Source organism: Rattus norvegicus, chromosome X (genome assembly GCF_036323735.1).
Source record: "Rattus norvegicus strain BN/NHsdMcwi chromosome X, GRCr8, whole genome shotgun sequence".
Classification (NCBI taxonomy): domain Eukaryota; kingdom Metazoa; phylum Chordata; class Mammalia; order Rodentia; family Muridae; genus Rattus; species Rattus norvegicus.
In genome coordinates, this window is record NC_086039.1 from 28,434,189 (window position 1) to 28,447,401 (window position 13,213).

The window sequence follows — 13,213 nt, forward strand, 5'->3', positions numbered from 1 at the left end:
AGAGCACCAGTAGAAGGGGAAGCCCTTGGTCCTGCCAAGACTGAACCCCCAGTGAACGTGATTGTTGGGGGGAGGGTGTTAATGGGGGGGAGGATGGGGAGGGGACCACCCACATAGAAGGTGAGGGGGTGGGGTTAGGGGGATGTTGGCCTGGAAATGGGGAAAGGTAATAACAATTGAAATGTAAATAAGAGAGACCCGGTGAGAGAGAGACCCAACCTCCTGGTCAGGTGGGCACTCCTGAGGCTGCAGAGCAGAAGAGACCACCAACTCTGCTCACCCCTGCCCACATCCCTGGCCCAAGAGGAAACTGTATAAGGCCTCTGGGCTCCCGTGGGGAAGGGCCCAGGAGCGGCAGGACCCCTGTGCCTGAGACACCGCCGGAACCTGAAAGAAACAGACAGGATAAACAGTTCTCTACACCCAAATCCCGTGGGAGGGAGAGCTAAACCTTCAGAGAGGCAGACAAGCCTGGGAAACCAGAAGTGACTGCTCCCTGCACACACATCTCGGACGCCAGAGGAAAAAGCCAAAGACCATCTGGAACCCTGGTGCACTGAAGCTCCCGGAAGGGGCGGCACAGGTCTTCCTGGTTGCTGCCGCTGCAGAGAGCCCGTGGGGAGCACCCCACGAGCGAACCTGAGCCTCGGGACCACAGGTAAGACCAACTTTTCTGCTGCAAGAAAGCTGCCTGGTGAGCTTGGGACACAGGAAAGCAGAATTTCTCTAGGACCGGGCACGTTCTGTGTTTACCCGAAGTCCCACACCCGCGGATCCCGGCCCGCAGCAGCTCTCTGCTCCCAGACCCGGTGAGAGAGAGACCCAACCGCCTGGTCAGGTGGGCACTCCTGAGGCTGCAGAGCGGAAGAGACCACCAACTCTGCTCACCCCTGCCCACATCCCTGGCCCAAGAGGAAACTGTATAAGGCCTCTGGGCTCCCATGGGGGAGGGCCCAGGAGCGGCAGGACCCCTGTCCCTGAGACACCGCCGGAACCTGAAAGAAACAGACCGGATAAACAGTTCTCTGCACCCAAATCCCAAGGGAGGGAGAGCTAAACCTTCAGAGAGGCAGACAAGCCTGGGAAACCAGAAGTGACTGCTCCCTGCACACACACCTCGGATGCCAGAGGAAAAAGCCAAAGACCATCTGGAACCCTGGTGCACTGAAGTTCCCGGAAGGGGCGGCACAGGTCTTTCTGGTTGCTGCCGCTGCAGAGAGCCCGTGGGCAGCACCCCACGAGCGAACCTGAGCCTCGGGACCACAGGTAAGACCAACTTTTCTGCTGCAAGAAAGCTGCCTGGTGAACTCAAGACACAGGCCCACAGGAACAGCTGAAGACCTGTAGAGAGGAAAAACTACACACCAGAAAGCAGAACACTCTGTCCCCATAACTGACTGAAAGAGAGGAAAACAGGTCTACAGCACTCCTGTCACACAGGCTTATAGGACAGTCTAGCCACTGTCAGAAATAGCAGAACAAAGTAACACTAGAGATAATCTGATGGCGAGAGGCAAGCGCAGGAACCCAAGCAACAGAAACCAAGACTACATGCCATCATCGTAGCCCAATTCTCCCACCAAAACAAACATGGAATATCCAAACACACCAGAAAAGCAAGATCTAGTTACAAAATCATATTTGATCATGATGCTGGAGGACTTCAAGAAAGACATGAACACACTTAGGGAAGCACAGGAAAACATTAATAAACAAGTAAAAGCCTACAGAGAGGAATCGCAAAAATCCCTGAAAGAATTCCAGGAAAACACAATCAAACAGTTGAAGGAATTAAAAATGGAAATAGAAGCAATCAAGAAAGAACACATGGAAACAACCCTGGATATAGAAAACCAAAAGAAGAGACAAGGAGCTGTAGATACAAGCCTCACCAACAGAATTCAAGAGATGGAAGAGAGAATCTCAGGAGCAGAAGATTCCATAGAAATCATTGACTCAACTGTCAAAGATAATGTAAAGCGGAAAAAGCTACTGGTCCAAAACATACAGGAAATCCAGGACTCAATGAGAAGATCAAACCTAAGGATAATAGGTATAGAAGAGAGTGAGGACTCCCAGCTCAAAGGACCAGTAAATATCTTCAACAAAATCATAGAAGAAAACTTCCCTAACCTAAAAAAAGAGATACCCATAGACATACAAGAAGCCTACAGAACTCCAAATAGATTGGACCAGAAAAGAAACACCTCCTGTCACATAATTGTCAAAACACCAAACGCACAAAATAAAGAAAGAATATTAAAAGCAGTAAGGGAAAAAGGTCAAGTAACATATAAAGGGAGACCTATCAGAATCACACCAGACTTCTCGCCAGAAACTATGAAGGCCAGAAGATCCTGGACTGATGTCATACAGACCCTAAGAGAACACAAATGCCAGCCCAGGTTACTGTATCCAGCAAAACTCTCAATTAACATTGATGGAGAAACCAAGATATTCCATGACAAAACCAAATTTACACAATATCTTTCTACAAATCCAGCACTACAAAGGATAATAAATGGTAAAGGCCAACATAAGGAGGCAAGCTATACCCTAGAAGAAGCAAGAAACTAATCGTCTTGGCAACAAAACAAAGAGAATGAAAGCACACAAACATAACCTCACATCCAAATATGAATATAAAGGGAAGCAATAATCACTATTCCTTAATATCTCTCAATATCAATGGCCTCAACTCCCTAATAAAAAGACATAGATTAACAAACTGGATACGCAATGAGGACCCTGCATTCTGCTGCCTACAGGAAACACACCTCAGAGACAAAGACAGACACTACCTCAGAGTGAAAGGCTGGAAAACAACTTTCCAAGCAAATGGTCAGAAGAAGCAAGCTGGAGTAGCCATTCTAATATCAAATAAAATCAATTTCCAACTAAAAGTCATCAAAAAAGATAAGGAAGGACACTTCATATTCATCAAAGGAAAAATCCACCAAGATGAACTCTCAATCCTAAATATCTATGCCCCAAATACAAGGGCACCTACATACGTAAAAGAAACCTTACTAAAGCTCAAAACACACATTGCACCTCACACAATAATAGTGGGAGACTTCAACACCCCACTCTCATCAATGGACAGATCATGGAAACAGAAATTAAACAGTGATGTCGACAGACTAAGAGAAGTCATGAGCCAAATGGACTTAACGGATATTTATAGAACATTCTATCCTAAAGCAAAAGGATATACCTTCTTCTCAGCTCCTCATGGTACTTTCTCCAAAATTGACCATATAATTGGTCAAAAAACGGGCCTCAACAGGTACAGAAAGATAGAGATAATCCCATGCATGCTATCGGACCACCACGGCCTAAAACTGGTCTTCAATAACAATAAGGGAAGAATGCCCACATATACGTGGAAATTGAACAATGCCCTACTCAATGATAACCTGGTCAAGGAAGAAATAAAGAAAGAAATTAAAAACTTTTTAGAATTTAATGAAAATGAAGATACAACATACCCAAACTTATGGGACACAATGAAAGCTGTGCTAAGAGGAAAACTCATAGCGCTGAGTGCCTGCAGAAAGAAACAGGAAAGAGCATATGTCAGCAGCTTGACAGCACACCTAAAAGCTCTAGAACAAAAAGAAGCAAATACACCCAGGAGGAGTAGAAGGCAGGAAATAATCAAACTCAGAGCTGAAATCAACCAAGTAGAAACAAAAAGGACCATAGAAAGAATCAACAGAACCAAAACTTGGTTCTTTGAGAAAATCAACAAGATAGATAAACCCTTAGCCAGACTAACGAGAGGACACAGAGAGTGCGTCCAAATTAACAAAATTAGAAATGAAAAGGGAGACATAACTACAGATTCAGAGGAAATTCAAAAAATCATCAGATCTTACTATAAAAACCTATATTCAACAAAATTTGAAAATCTTCAGGAAATGGACAATTTCCTAGACAGATACCAGGTATCGAAGTTAAATCAGGAACAGATAAACCAGTTAAACAACCCCATAACTCCTAAGGAAATAGAAGCAGTCATTAAAGGTCTTCCAACCAAAAAGAGCCCAGGTCCAGACGGGTTTAGTGCAGAATTCTATCAAACCTTCATAGAAGACCTCATACCAATATTATCCAAACTATTCCACAAAATTGAAACAGATGGAGCACTACCGAATTCCTTCTACGAAGCCACAATTACTCTTATACCTAAACCACACAAAGACACAACAAAGAAAGAGAACTTCAGACCAATTTCCCTTATGAATATCGACGCAAAAATACTCAATAAAATTCTGGCAAACCGAATTCAAGAGCACATCAAAACAATCATCCACCATGATCAAGTAGGCTTCATCCCAGGCATGCAGGGATGGTTTAATATACGGAAAACCATCAACGTGATCCATCATATAAACAAACTGAAAGAACAAAACCACATGATCATTTCATTAGATGCTGAGAAAGCATTTGACAAAATTCAACACCCCTTCATGATAAAAGTCCTGGAAAGAATAGGAATTCAAGGCCCATACCTAAACATAGTAAAAGCCATATACAGCAAACCAGTTGCTAACATTAAACTAAATGGAGAGAAACTTGAAGCAATCCCACTAAAATCAGGGACTAGACAAGGCTGCCCACTCTCTCCCTACTTATTCAATATAGTTCTTGAAGTTCTAGCCAGAGCAATCAGACAACAAAAGGAGATCAAGGGGATACAGATCGGAAAAGAAGAAGTCAAAATATCACTATTTGCAGATGACATGATAGTATATTTAAGTGATCCCAAAAGTTCCACCAGAGAACTACTAAAGCTGATAAACAACTTCAGCAAAGTGCCTGGGTATAAAATTAACTCAAATAAATCAGTTGCCTTCCTCTATACAAAAGAGAAACAAGCCGAGAAAGAAATTAGGGAAACGACACCCTTCATAATAGACCCAAATAATATGAAGTACCTCGGTGTGACTTTAACCAAGCAAGTAAAAGATCTGTACAATAAGAACTTCAAGACACTGAGGAAAGAAATTGAAGAAGACCTCAGAAGATGGAAAGATCTCCCATGCTCATGGATTGGCAGGATTAATATAGTAAAAATGGCCATTTTACCAAAAGCAATCTACAGATTCAATGCAATCCCCATCAAAATACCAATCCAATTCTTCAAAGAGTTAGACAGAACAATTTGCAAATTCATCTGGAATAACAAAAAACCCAGGATAGCTAAAGCTATCCTCAACAATAAAAGGACTTCAGGGGGAATCACTATCCCTGAACTCAAGCAGTGTTACAGAGCAATAGTGATAAAAACTGCATGGTATTGGTACAGAGACAGACAGATAGACCAATGGAATAGAATTGAAGACCCAGAAATGAACCCACACACCTATGGTCACTTGATTTTTGACAAAGGAGCCAAAACCATCCAATGGAAAAAAGATAGCATTTTCAGCAAATGGTGCTGGTTCAACTGGAGGGCAACATGTAGAAGAATGCAGATCGATCCATCCTTATCACCCTGTACAAAGCTTAAGTCCAAGTGGATCAAGGACCTCCACATCAAACCAGACACACTCAAATTAATAGAAGAAAAACTAGGGAAGCATCTGGAACACATGGGCACTGGAAAAAATTTCCTGAACAAAACACCAATGGCTTATGCTCTAAGATCAAGAATCGACAAATGGGATCTCATAAAACTGCAAAGCTTCTGTAAGGCAAAGGACACGGTGGTTAGGACAAAACGGCAACCAACAGATTGGGAAAAGATCTTTACCAATCCTACAACAGATAGAGGCCTTATATCCAAAATATACAAAGAACTCAAGAAGTTAGACCGCAGGGAAACAAATAACCCTATTAAAAAATGGGGTTCAGAGCTAAACAAAGAATTCACAGCTGAGGAATGCCGAATGGCTGAGAAACACCTAAAGAAATGTTCCACATCTTTAGTCATAAGGGAAATGCAAATCAAAACAACCCTGAGATTTCACCTCACACCAGTGAGAATGGCTAAGATCAAAAACTCAGGTGACAGCAGATGCTGGCGAGGATGTGGAGGAAGAGGAACACTCCTCCATTGTTGGTGGGATTGCAGACTGGTAAAACCATTCTGGAAATCAGTCTGGAGGTTCCTCAGAAAATTGGACATTGAACTGCCTGAGGATCCAGCTATACCTCTCTTGGGCATATACCCAAAAGATGCCTCAACATATAAAAGAGACACGTGCTCCACTATGTTCATCGCAGCCTTATTTATAATAGCCAGAAAATGGAAAGAACCGAGATGCCCTTCAACAGAGGAATGGATACAGAAAATGTGGTACATCTACACAATGGAATATTACTCAGCTATCAAAAACAACGAGTCTATGAAATTCGTAGGCAAATGGTTGGAACTGGAAAATATCATCCTGAGTGAGCTAACCCAATCACAGAAAGACATACATGGTATGCACCCATTGATAAGTGGCTATTAGCCCAAATGCTTGAATTACCCTAGATCCCTAGAACAAACGAAACTCAAGACGGATGATCAAAATGTGAATGCTTCACTCCTTCTTTAAATGAGGAAAAAGAATACCCTTGGCAGGGAAGGGAGAGGCAAAGATTAAAACAGAGACTGAAGGAACACCCATTCAGAGCCTGCCCCACAGGTGGCCCATACATATACAGCCACCCAATTGGACAAGATGGATGAAGCAAAGAAGTGCAGACCGACAGGAGCCGGATGTAGATCGCTCCTGAGAGACACAGCCAGAATACAGCAAATACAGAGGCGAATGCCAGCAGCAAACCACTGAACTGAGAATAGTTCCCCCGTTGAAGGAATCAGAGAAAGAACTGGAAGAGCTTGAAGGGGCTCGAGACCCCCAAAAGTACAACAATGTCAAGCAACCAGAGCTTCCAGGGACTAAGCCACTACCTAAAGACTATATATGGACTGACCCTGGACTCTGACCCCATAGGTAGCAATGAATATCCTAGTAAGAGCACCAGTGCAAGGGGAAGCCCTGGGTCCTGCTAAGACTGAACCCCCAGTGAACTAGACTATGGGGGGAGGGCAGCAATGGGGGGAGGGTTGGGAGGGGAACACCCATAAGGAAGGGGAGGGGGGAGGGGGATTTTGCCCGGAAACCGGGAAAGGGAATAACACTTGAAATGTATATAAGAAATACTCAAGTTAATAAAAAAAAAAGAAATGTAAATAAGAAATACCCAATTTAATAAAGATGGAGGGAAAAAAATGAAAAAATAAGAAAAGAAAAAAAAGATTATACCTAAATCATGCAAAGACCCAACAAAGAAAGAGAACTTGAGACCAATTTCCTTTATGAATAGCGATGCAAAAATACTCAATGAAATCCTTGCAAATTGAATCCAAGAACACATCAAAATGATCATCCCTCATGATCAAGTAGGTTTCAGCCTAGAGATGTAGAGATGGTTTTATATACAGAAATCCATCAATGTAATATACTATGTAAACAACTCGGGGGGGGGGGCATGATCATCTCATTAGATGCTGAGAAAGCATTTGACAAAATTCAACAGCCCTTCACATTAAAAGTCTTGGAAAAATCGGGAATTCACAGCCCACACATGAACAAACAAAAGGCAATATACAACAAACCAGTAGCCAACATCAAACATAATGGAGAGAAATTTGAAGCAACCCCACTAAAATCAGGGAGTAGACAAGGCTGTCAACTCTCTCCCTACTTATTCAATATAGTACTGAAAGTCCTAGCCAGAGCAATCAGACAACAAAAGGAGGTCAAAGGGATATAAATGGGAAAGGAAGAAGTCAAAATATCACTATTTCCAGATGATATGATAGTATACTTTAGTGTCCATAAAAATTCCACCAGAGAACTACTGACCCTGATAAACAACTTCAGCAAAGTGGGTGGATATAAAATTAACTCAAAGTAATCAGTAGCCTTCCTCTACTCAGAAGATAAACAGGCTGAGAAAGAAATTAGGGAAATAATACCCTTCACAATAGTCACAAATAATACATAATTCTTCAGTGTCACTCTAACCAAGCAAGTGAAAGATCTGTATGAGAAAAAATCTCAGAAGATGGAAAGATCAACCATGCTCATTGATCAGCAGGATTAACATAGTAAAAATGACCATCTTGCCAAAAGCAATGTACAGATTCAATGAAATCCCCCATTCATATTCAAACTCAATTCTTCAAAAAGTTATGACTAGAAATTTGCAGATTTATTTGAAATAACAAAAATCCATAGATAACAAAAACTATCCTCATCTATAAAAGAGCTTCTATGGGAATCATCATCCCTGACTCAGGATGAGTAATTTAAGGACCATCCTTAGACATTGTAAAAGCAATATACAGCAAACCAGTAGCCAACATCAAACTTAATGGAGAGAAACTTGAAGCAGGGACTGGATAAGGCTGCCCACTCTCTCCCTACCTATTCAATATAGTACTTAAAATCCTAGCCAGAGCCATTAGACAACAAGAAGAGGTCAAAGGGATACAGAGGGGAAAGGAAGAAGTCAAAAATATCGCTATTTTCAGATGATATGATAGTATACATTAGTGACCCGAAAAATTCTACCACAGAACTCCTAAACCTGATAACTTCAGCAAAGTGGCTGGATACACTATTAACTAATACATATCACTAGCATTCCTCTACTCAAAGAATAAACAGGTTTAGAACGAAATTAGGGAAATGACACCCTTCATAATAGTCACAAATAATATAAAATAACTTGGCGTAAGTCTACCCAAGCAAGTGAAAGTATGACAAGAACTTCAAGCCTCTGAAGAAAGAAATTGAAGAAGATCTCAGAAGATGGAAAGATCTCCCATGCCCATGGATTGGCAGGATTAATATTGTAAAAATGGCCATCATGCCAAAAGCAATATACAGATTCAATATAATCCCCATCAAAATTCCAACTCAATTCTTCATAGAGTTAGAAAGAGCAATTTGGAAATCATTTGGAATAGCATAAAACAATTCTCAATAATAAAAGAACTTCTGAGAAATCACCATTCCTAACCTCAAGATGTATTACAGAACAATCGTGGTAAAAACTGAATGATATTGGTACATAGAAAGTCAGGTAGATAAATGGAATAGGTTTGAAGACCCATAAATGAACCCACACACCTATGTTCACTTGATCTTTGACAAAAGAGCTAAACCATTCTGTGGGAAAAGACAGCATTTTCAACAAATGGTGCTGGTTCAACTGGTGGTCAGCATGTAGAATAAGGCAAAATGATCCATTCTTATCTCCTGGTACAAAGCTCAAGTCCAAGTGGATTAAGGACCTCCACATAAGAACAGATAAATTAAAACTAAAAGAAGACGGAGGAAGGGAATCCTTGAATGCATAGGCCCAGGGCAAAATTTCCTGAACAGCACATCAGTGGCTTATGGTCTGAGATCAAGAATCATAAATGGGGTCTCATAAAACTGCAAAGCTTTGGTAAGGCAAAGGACACTGCCAATAGGACAAAACACTAACGAACAGATTGGGAAAAGGTCTTTAGCAATCCTACATCTGCCAGAGGGCTAATATCTAATATACAAAGAACAGAAGAAGTTAGGCTCCAGAGAATCAAATAACCCCATTAAAATGGGGTACAGAACTAAACAAGGAATTCTCAACTCAGGAATACTGAATGGCTGAGAAGCAGGTAAAGAAATGTCCAACATCCTTAGTCATCAGGGAAATACAAATAAAAACAACCCTGAGATTTTACCTCATATCAGTCTGAATGGCTAAGATAAGAAACTTAGGTGACAGCAAATGCTGGTGAGGATGTGGAGAAATAGGAACACTACCTCATTGTTTTTGGGATTGCAAGCTAGTACAACCACTCTGAAAATCAGTCTGGAGATTTCTTACAACATTGGACATAGTATTACCTGAGGACCCAGCTATACCACTCTTGGGCATACACCCAAAAGATCTTCTAACATATAACAAGGACACATACTCCATTTATTTATAATTGCTAGAAGCTGGAAAGAACCCAGATTTTTTTCAACAGAAAAATGGATATAGAAAATGTGAAACATCTATACAATGGAGGACTACTCAGCTATTAATAAAAATGATTTCATGAAATTCTTATGCAAACTACAAAATATCATGCTGAATGAGCTAACCCAGTCACAAAAGAACACACATGGTATGCACTCAATGATGAATGGATATTAGTCCCATATCTTGGAATATCCAAGATACAATTCACAGACCATATGAATTTCAAGAAGAAGGAAGTTCACAGTTTAGATTCTTCAGTTCTTCTTAGAAAGGGGAATAAAATACTCATAGGAAGAAATATGGGAACAAAGAGTGCATCAGATTCTGAAGGAAAGGCCATTCTGAGATTACCCTACCTGGGGATGCATCTCATATGCAGCCACCAGACCCAGTCACTATTGCTGATGCCAAGAAGTACATGCTTACAGGAGCCTGATATAGCTATCTCCTGAGAGACTCTGCCAGAGCACGACAAATACAGAGGTGGACTCTTGCAGCCAACCATTGAACTGAGAATGAGATCCCCATTGGCAGAGTTAGAAAAAGTATTAAAGGGAGACCCGGTGAGAGAGAGACCCAACCGCCTGGTCAGGTGGGCACTCCTGAGGCTGCAGAGCGGAAGAGACCACCAACACTGCTCACCCCTGCCCACATACCTGGCCCAAGAGGAAACTGTATACGGCCTCTGGGCTCCCGTGGGGGAGGGCCCAGGAGCGGCAAGACACCTGCCTGAGACACGGCCGGAACCTGAAAGAAACAGACTGGATAAACAGTTCTCTGCACCCAAATCCCGTGGGAGGGAGAGCTAAACCTTCAGAGAGGCAGACAAGCCTGGGAAACCAGAAGAGACTGCTCCCTGCACACACACCTCGGATGCCAGAGGAAAAAGCCAAAGACCATCTGGAACCCTGGTGCACTGAAGCTCCCAGAAGGGGCGGCACAGGTCTTCCTGGTTGCTGCTGCTGCAGAGAGCCCCTGGGCAGCACCCCACGAGCGAACTTGAGCCTCAGGACCACAGGTAAGACCAAATTTTCTGCTGCAAGAAAGCTGCCTGGTGAACTCAAGACACAGGCCCACAGGAACAGCTGAAGACCTGTAGAGAGGAAAAACTACACGCCAGAAAGCAGAACACTCTGTCCCCATAACTGACTGAAAGAGAGGAAAACAGGTCTACAGCACTCCTGACACACAGGCTTATAGGACAGTCTAGCCACTGTCAGAAATAGCAGAACAAAGTAACACTAGAGATAATCTGATGGCGAGAGGCAAGCGCAGGAACCCAAGCAACAGAAACCAAGACTACATGCCATCATCGTAGCCCAATTCTCCCACCAAAACAAACATGGAATATCCAAACACACCAGAAAAGCAAGATCTAGTTTCAAAATCATATTTGATCATGATGCTGGAGGACTTCAAGAAAGACATGAACACACTTAGGGAAACAGAGGAAAACATTAATAAACAAGTAGAAGCCTATAGAGAGGAATCGCAAAAATCCCTGAAAGAATTCCAGGAAAACACAATCAAACAGTTGAAGGAATTAAAAATGGAAATAGAAGCAATCAAGAAAGAACACATGGAAACAACCCTGGATATAGAAAACCAAAAGAAGAGACAAGGAGCTGTAGATACAAGCTTCACCAACAGAATACAAGACATGGAAGAGAGAATCTCAGGAGCAGAAGATTCCATAGAAATCATTGACTCAACTGTCAAAGATAATGTAAAGCAGAAAAAGCTACTGGTCCAAAACATACAGGAAATCCAGGACTCAATGAGAAGATCAAACCTAAGGATAATAGGTATAGAAGAGAGTGAAGACTCCCAGCTCAAAGGACCAGTAAATATCTTCAACAAAATCATAGAAGAAAACTTCCCTAACCTAAAAAAAGAGATACCCATAGACATACAAGAAGCCTACAGAACTCCAAATAGATTGGACCAGAAAAGAAACACCTCCCGTCACATAATTGTCAAAACACCAAACGCACAAAATAAAGAAAGAATATTAAAAGCAGTAAGGGAAAAAGGTCAAGTAACATATAAAGGGAGACCTATCAGAATCACACCAGACTTCTCGCCAGAAACTATGAAGGCCAGAAGATCCTGGACTGATGTCATACAGACCCTAAGAGAACACAAATGCCAGCCCAGGTTACTGTATCCAGCAAAACTCTCAATTAACATTGATGGAGAAACCAATATATTCCATGACAAAACCAAATTTACACAATATCTTTCTACAAATCCAGCACTACAAAGGATAATAAATGGTAAAGGCCAACATAAGGAGGCAAGCTATACCCTAGAAGAAGCAAGAAACTAATCGTCTTGGCAACAAAACAAAGAGAATGAAAGCACACAAACATAACCTCACATCCAAATATGAATATAAAGGGAAGCAATAATCACTATTCCTTAATATCTCTCAATATCAATGGCCTCAACTCCCCAATAAAAAGACATAGATTAACAAACTGGATACGCAACGAGGACCCTGCATTCTGCTGCCTACAGGAAACACACCTCAGAGACAAAGACAGACACTACCTCAGAGTGAAAGGCTGGAAAACAACTTTCCAAGCAAATGGTCAGAAGAAGCAAGCTGGAGTAGCCATTCTAATATCAAATAAAATCAATTTCCAACTAAAAGTCATCAAAAAAGATAAGGAAGGACACTTCATATTCATCAAAGGAAAAATCCACCAAGATGAACTCTCAATCCTAAATATCTATGCCCCAAATACAAGGGCACCTACATACATAAAAGAAACCTTACTAAAGCTCAAAACACACATTGCACCTCACACAATAATAGTGGGAGATTTCAACACCACACTCTCATCAATGGACAGATCATGGAAACAGAAATTAAACAGTGATGTCGACAGACTAAGAGAAGTCATGAGCCAAATGGACTTAACGGATATTTATAGAACATTCTATCCTAAAGCAAAAGGATATACCTTCTTCTCAGCTCCTCATGGTACTTTCTCCAAAACTGACCATATAACTGGTCAAAAAACGGGCCTCAACAGGTACAGAAAGATAGAAATAATCCCATGCATGCTATCGGACCACCACGGCCTAAAACTGGTCTTCAATAAAAATAAGGGAAGAATGCCCACATATACGTGGAAATTGAACAATGCTCTACTCAATGATAACCTGGTCAAGGAAGAAA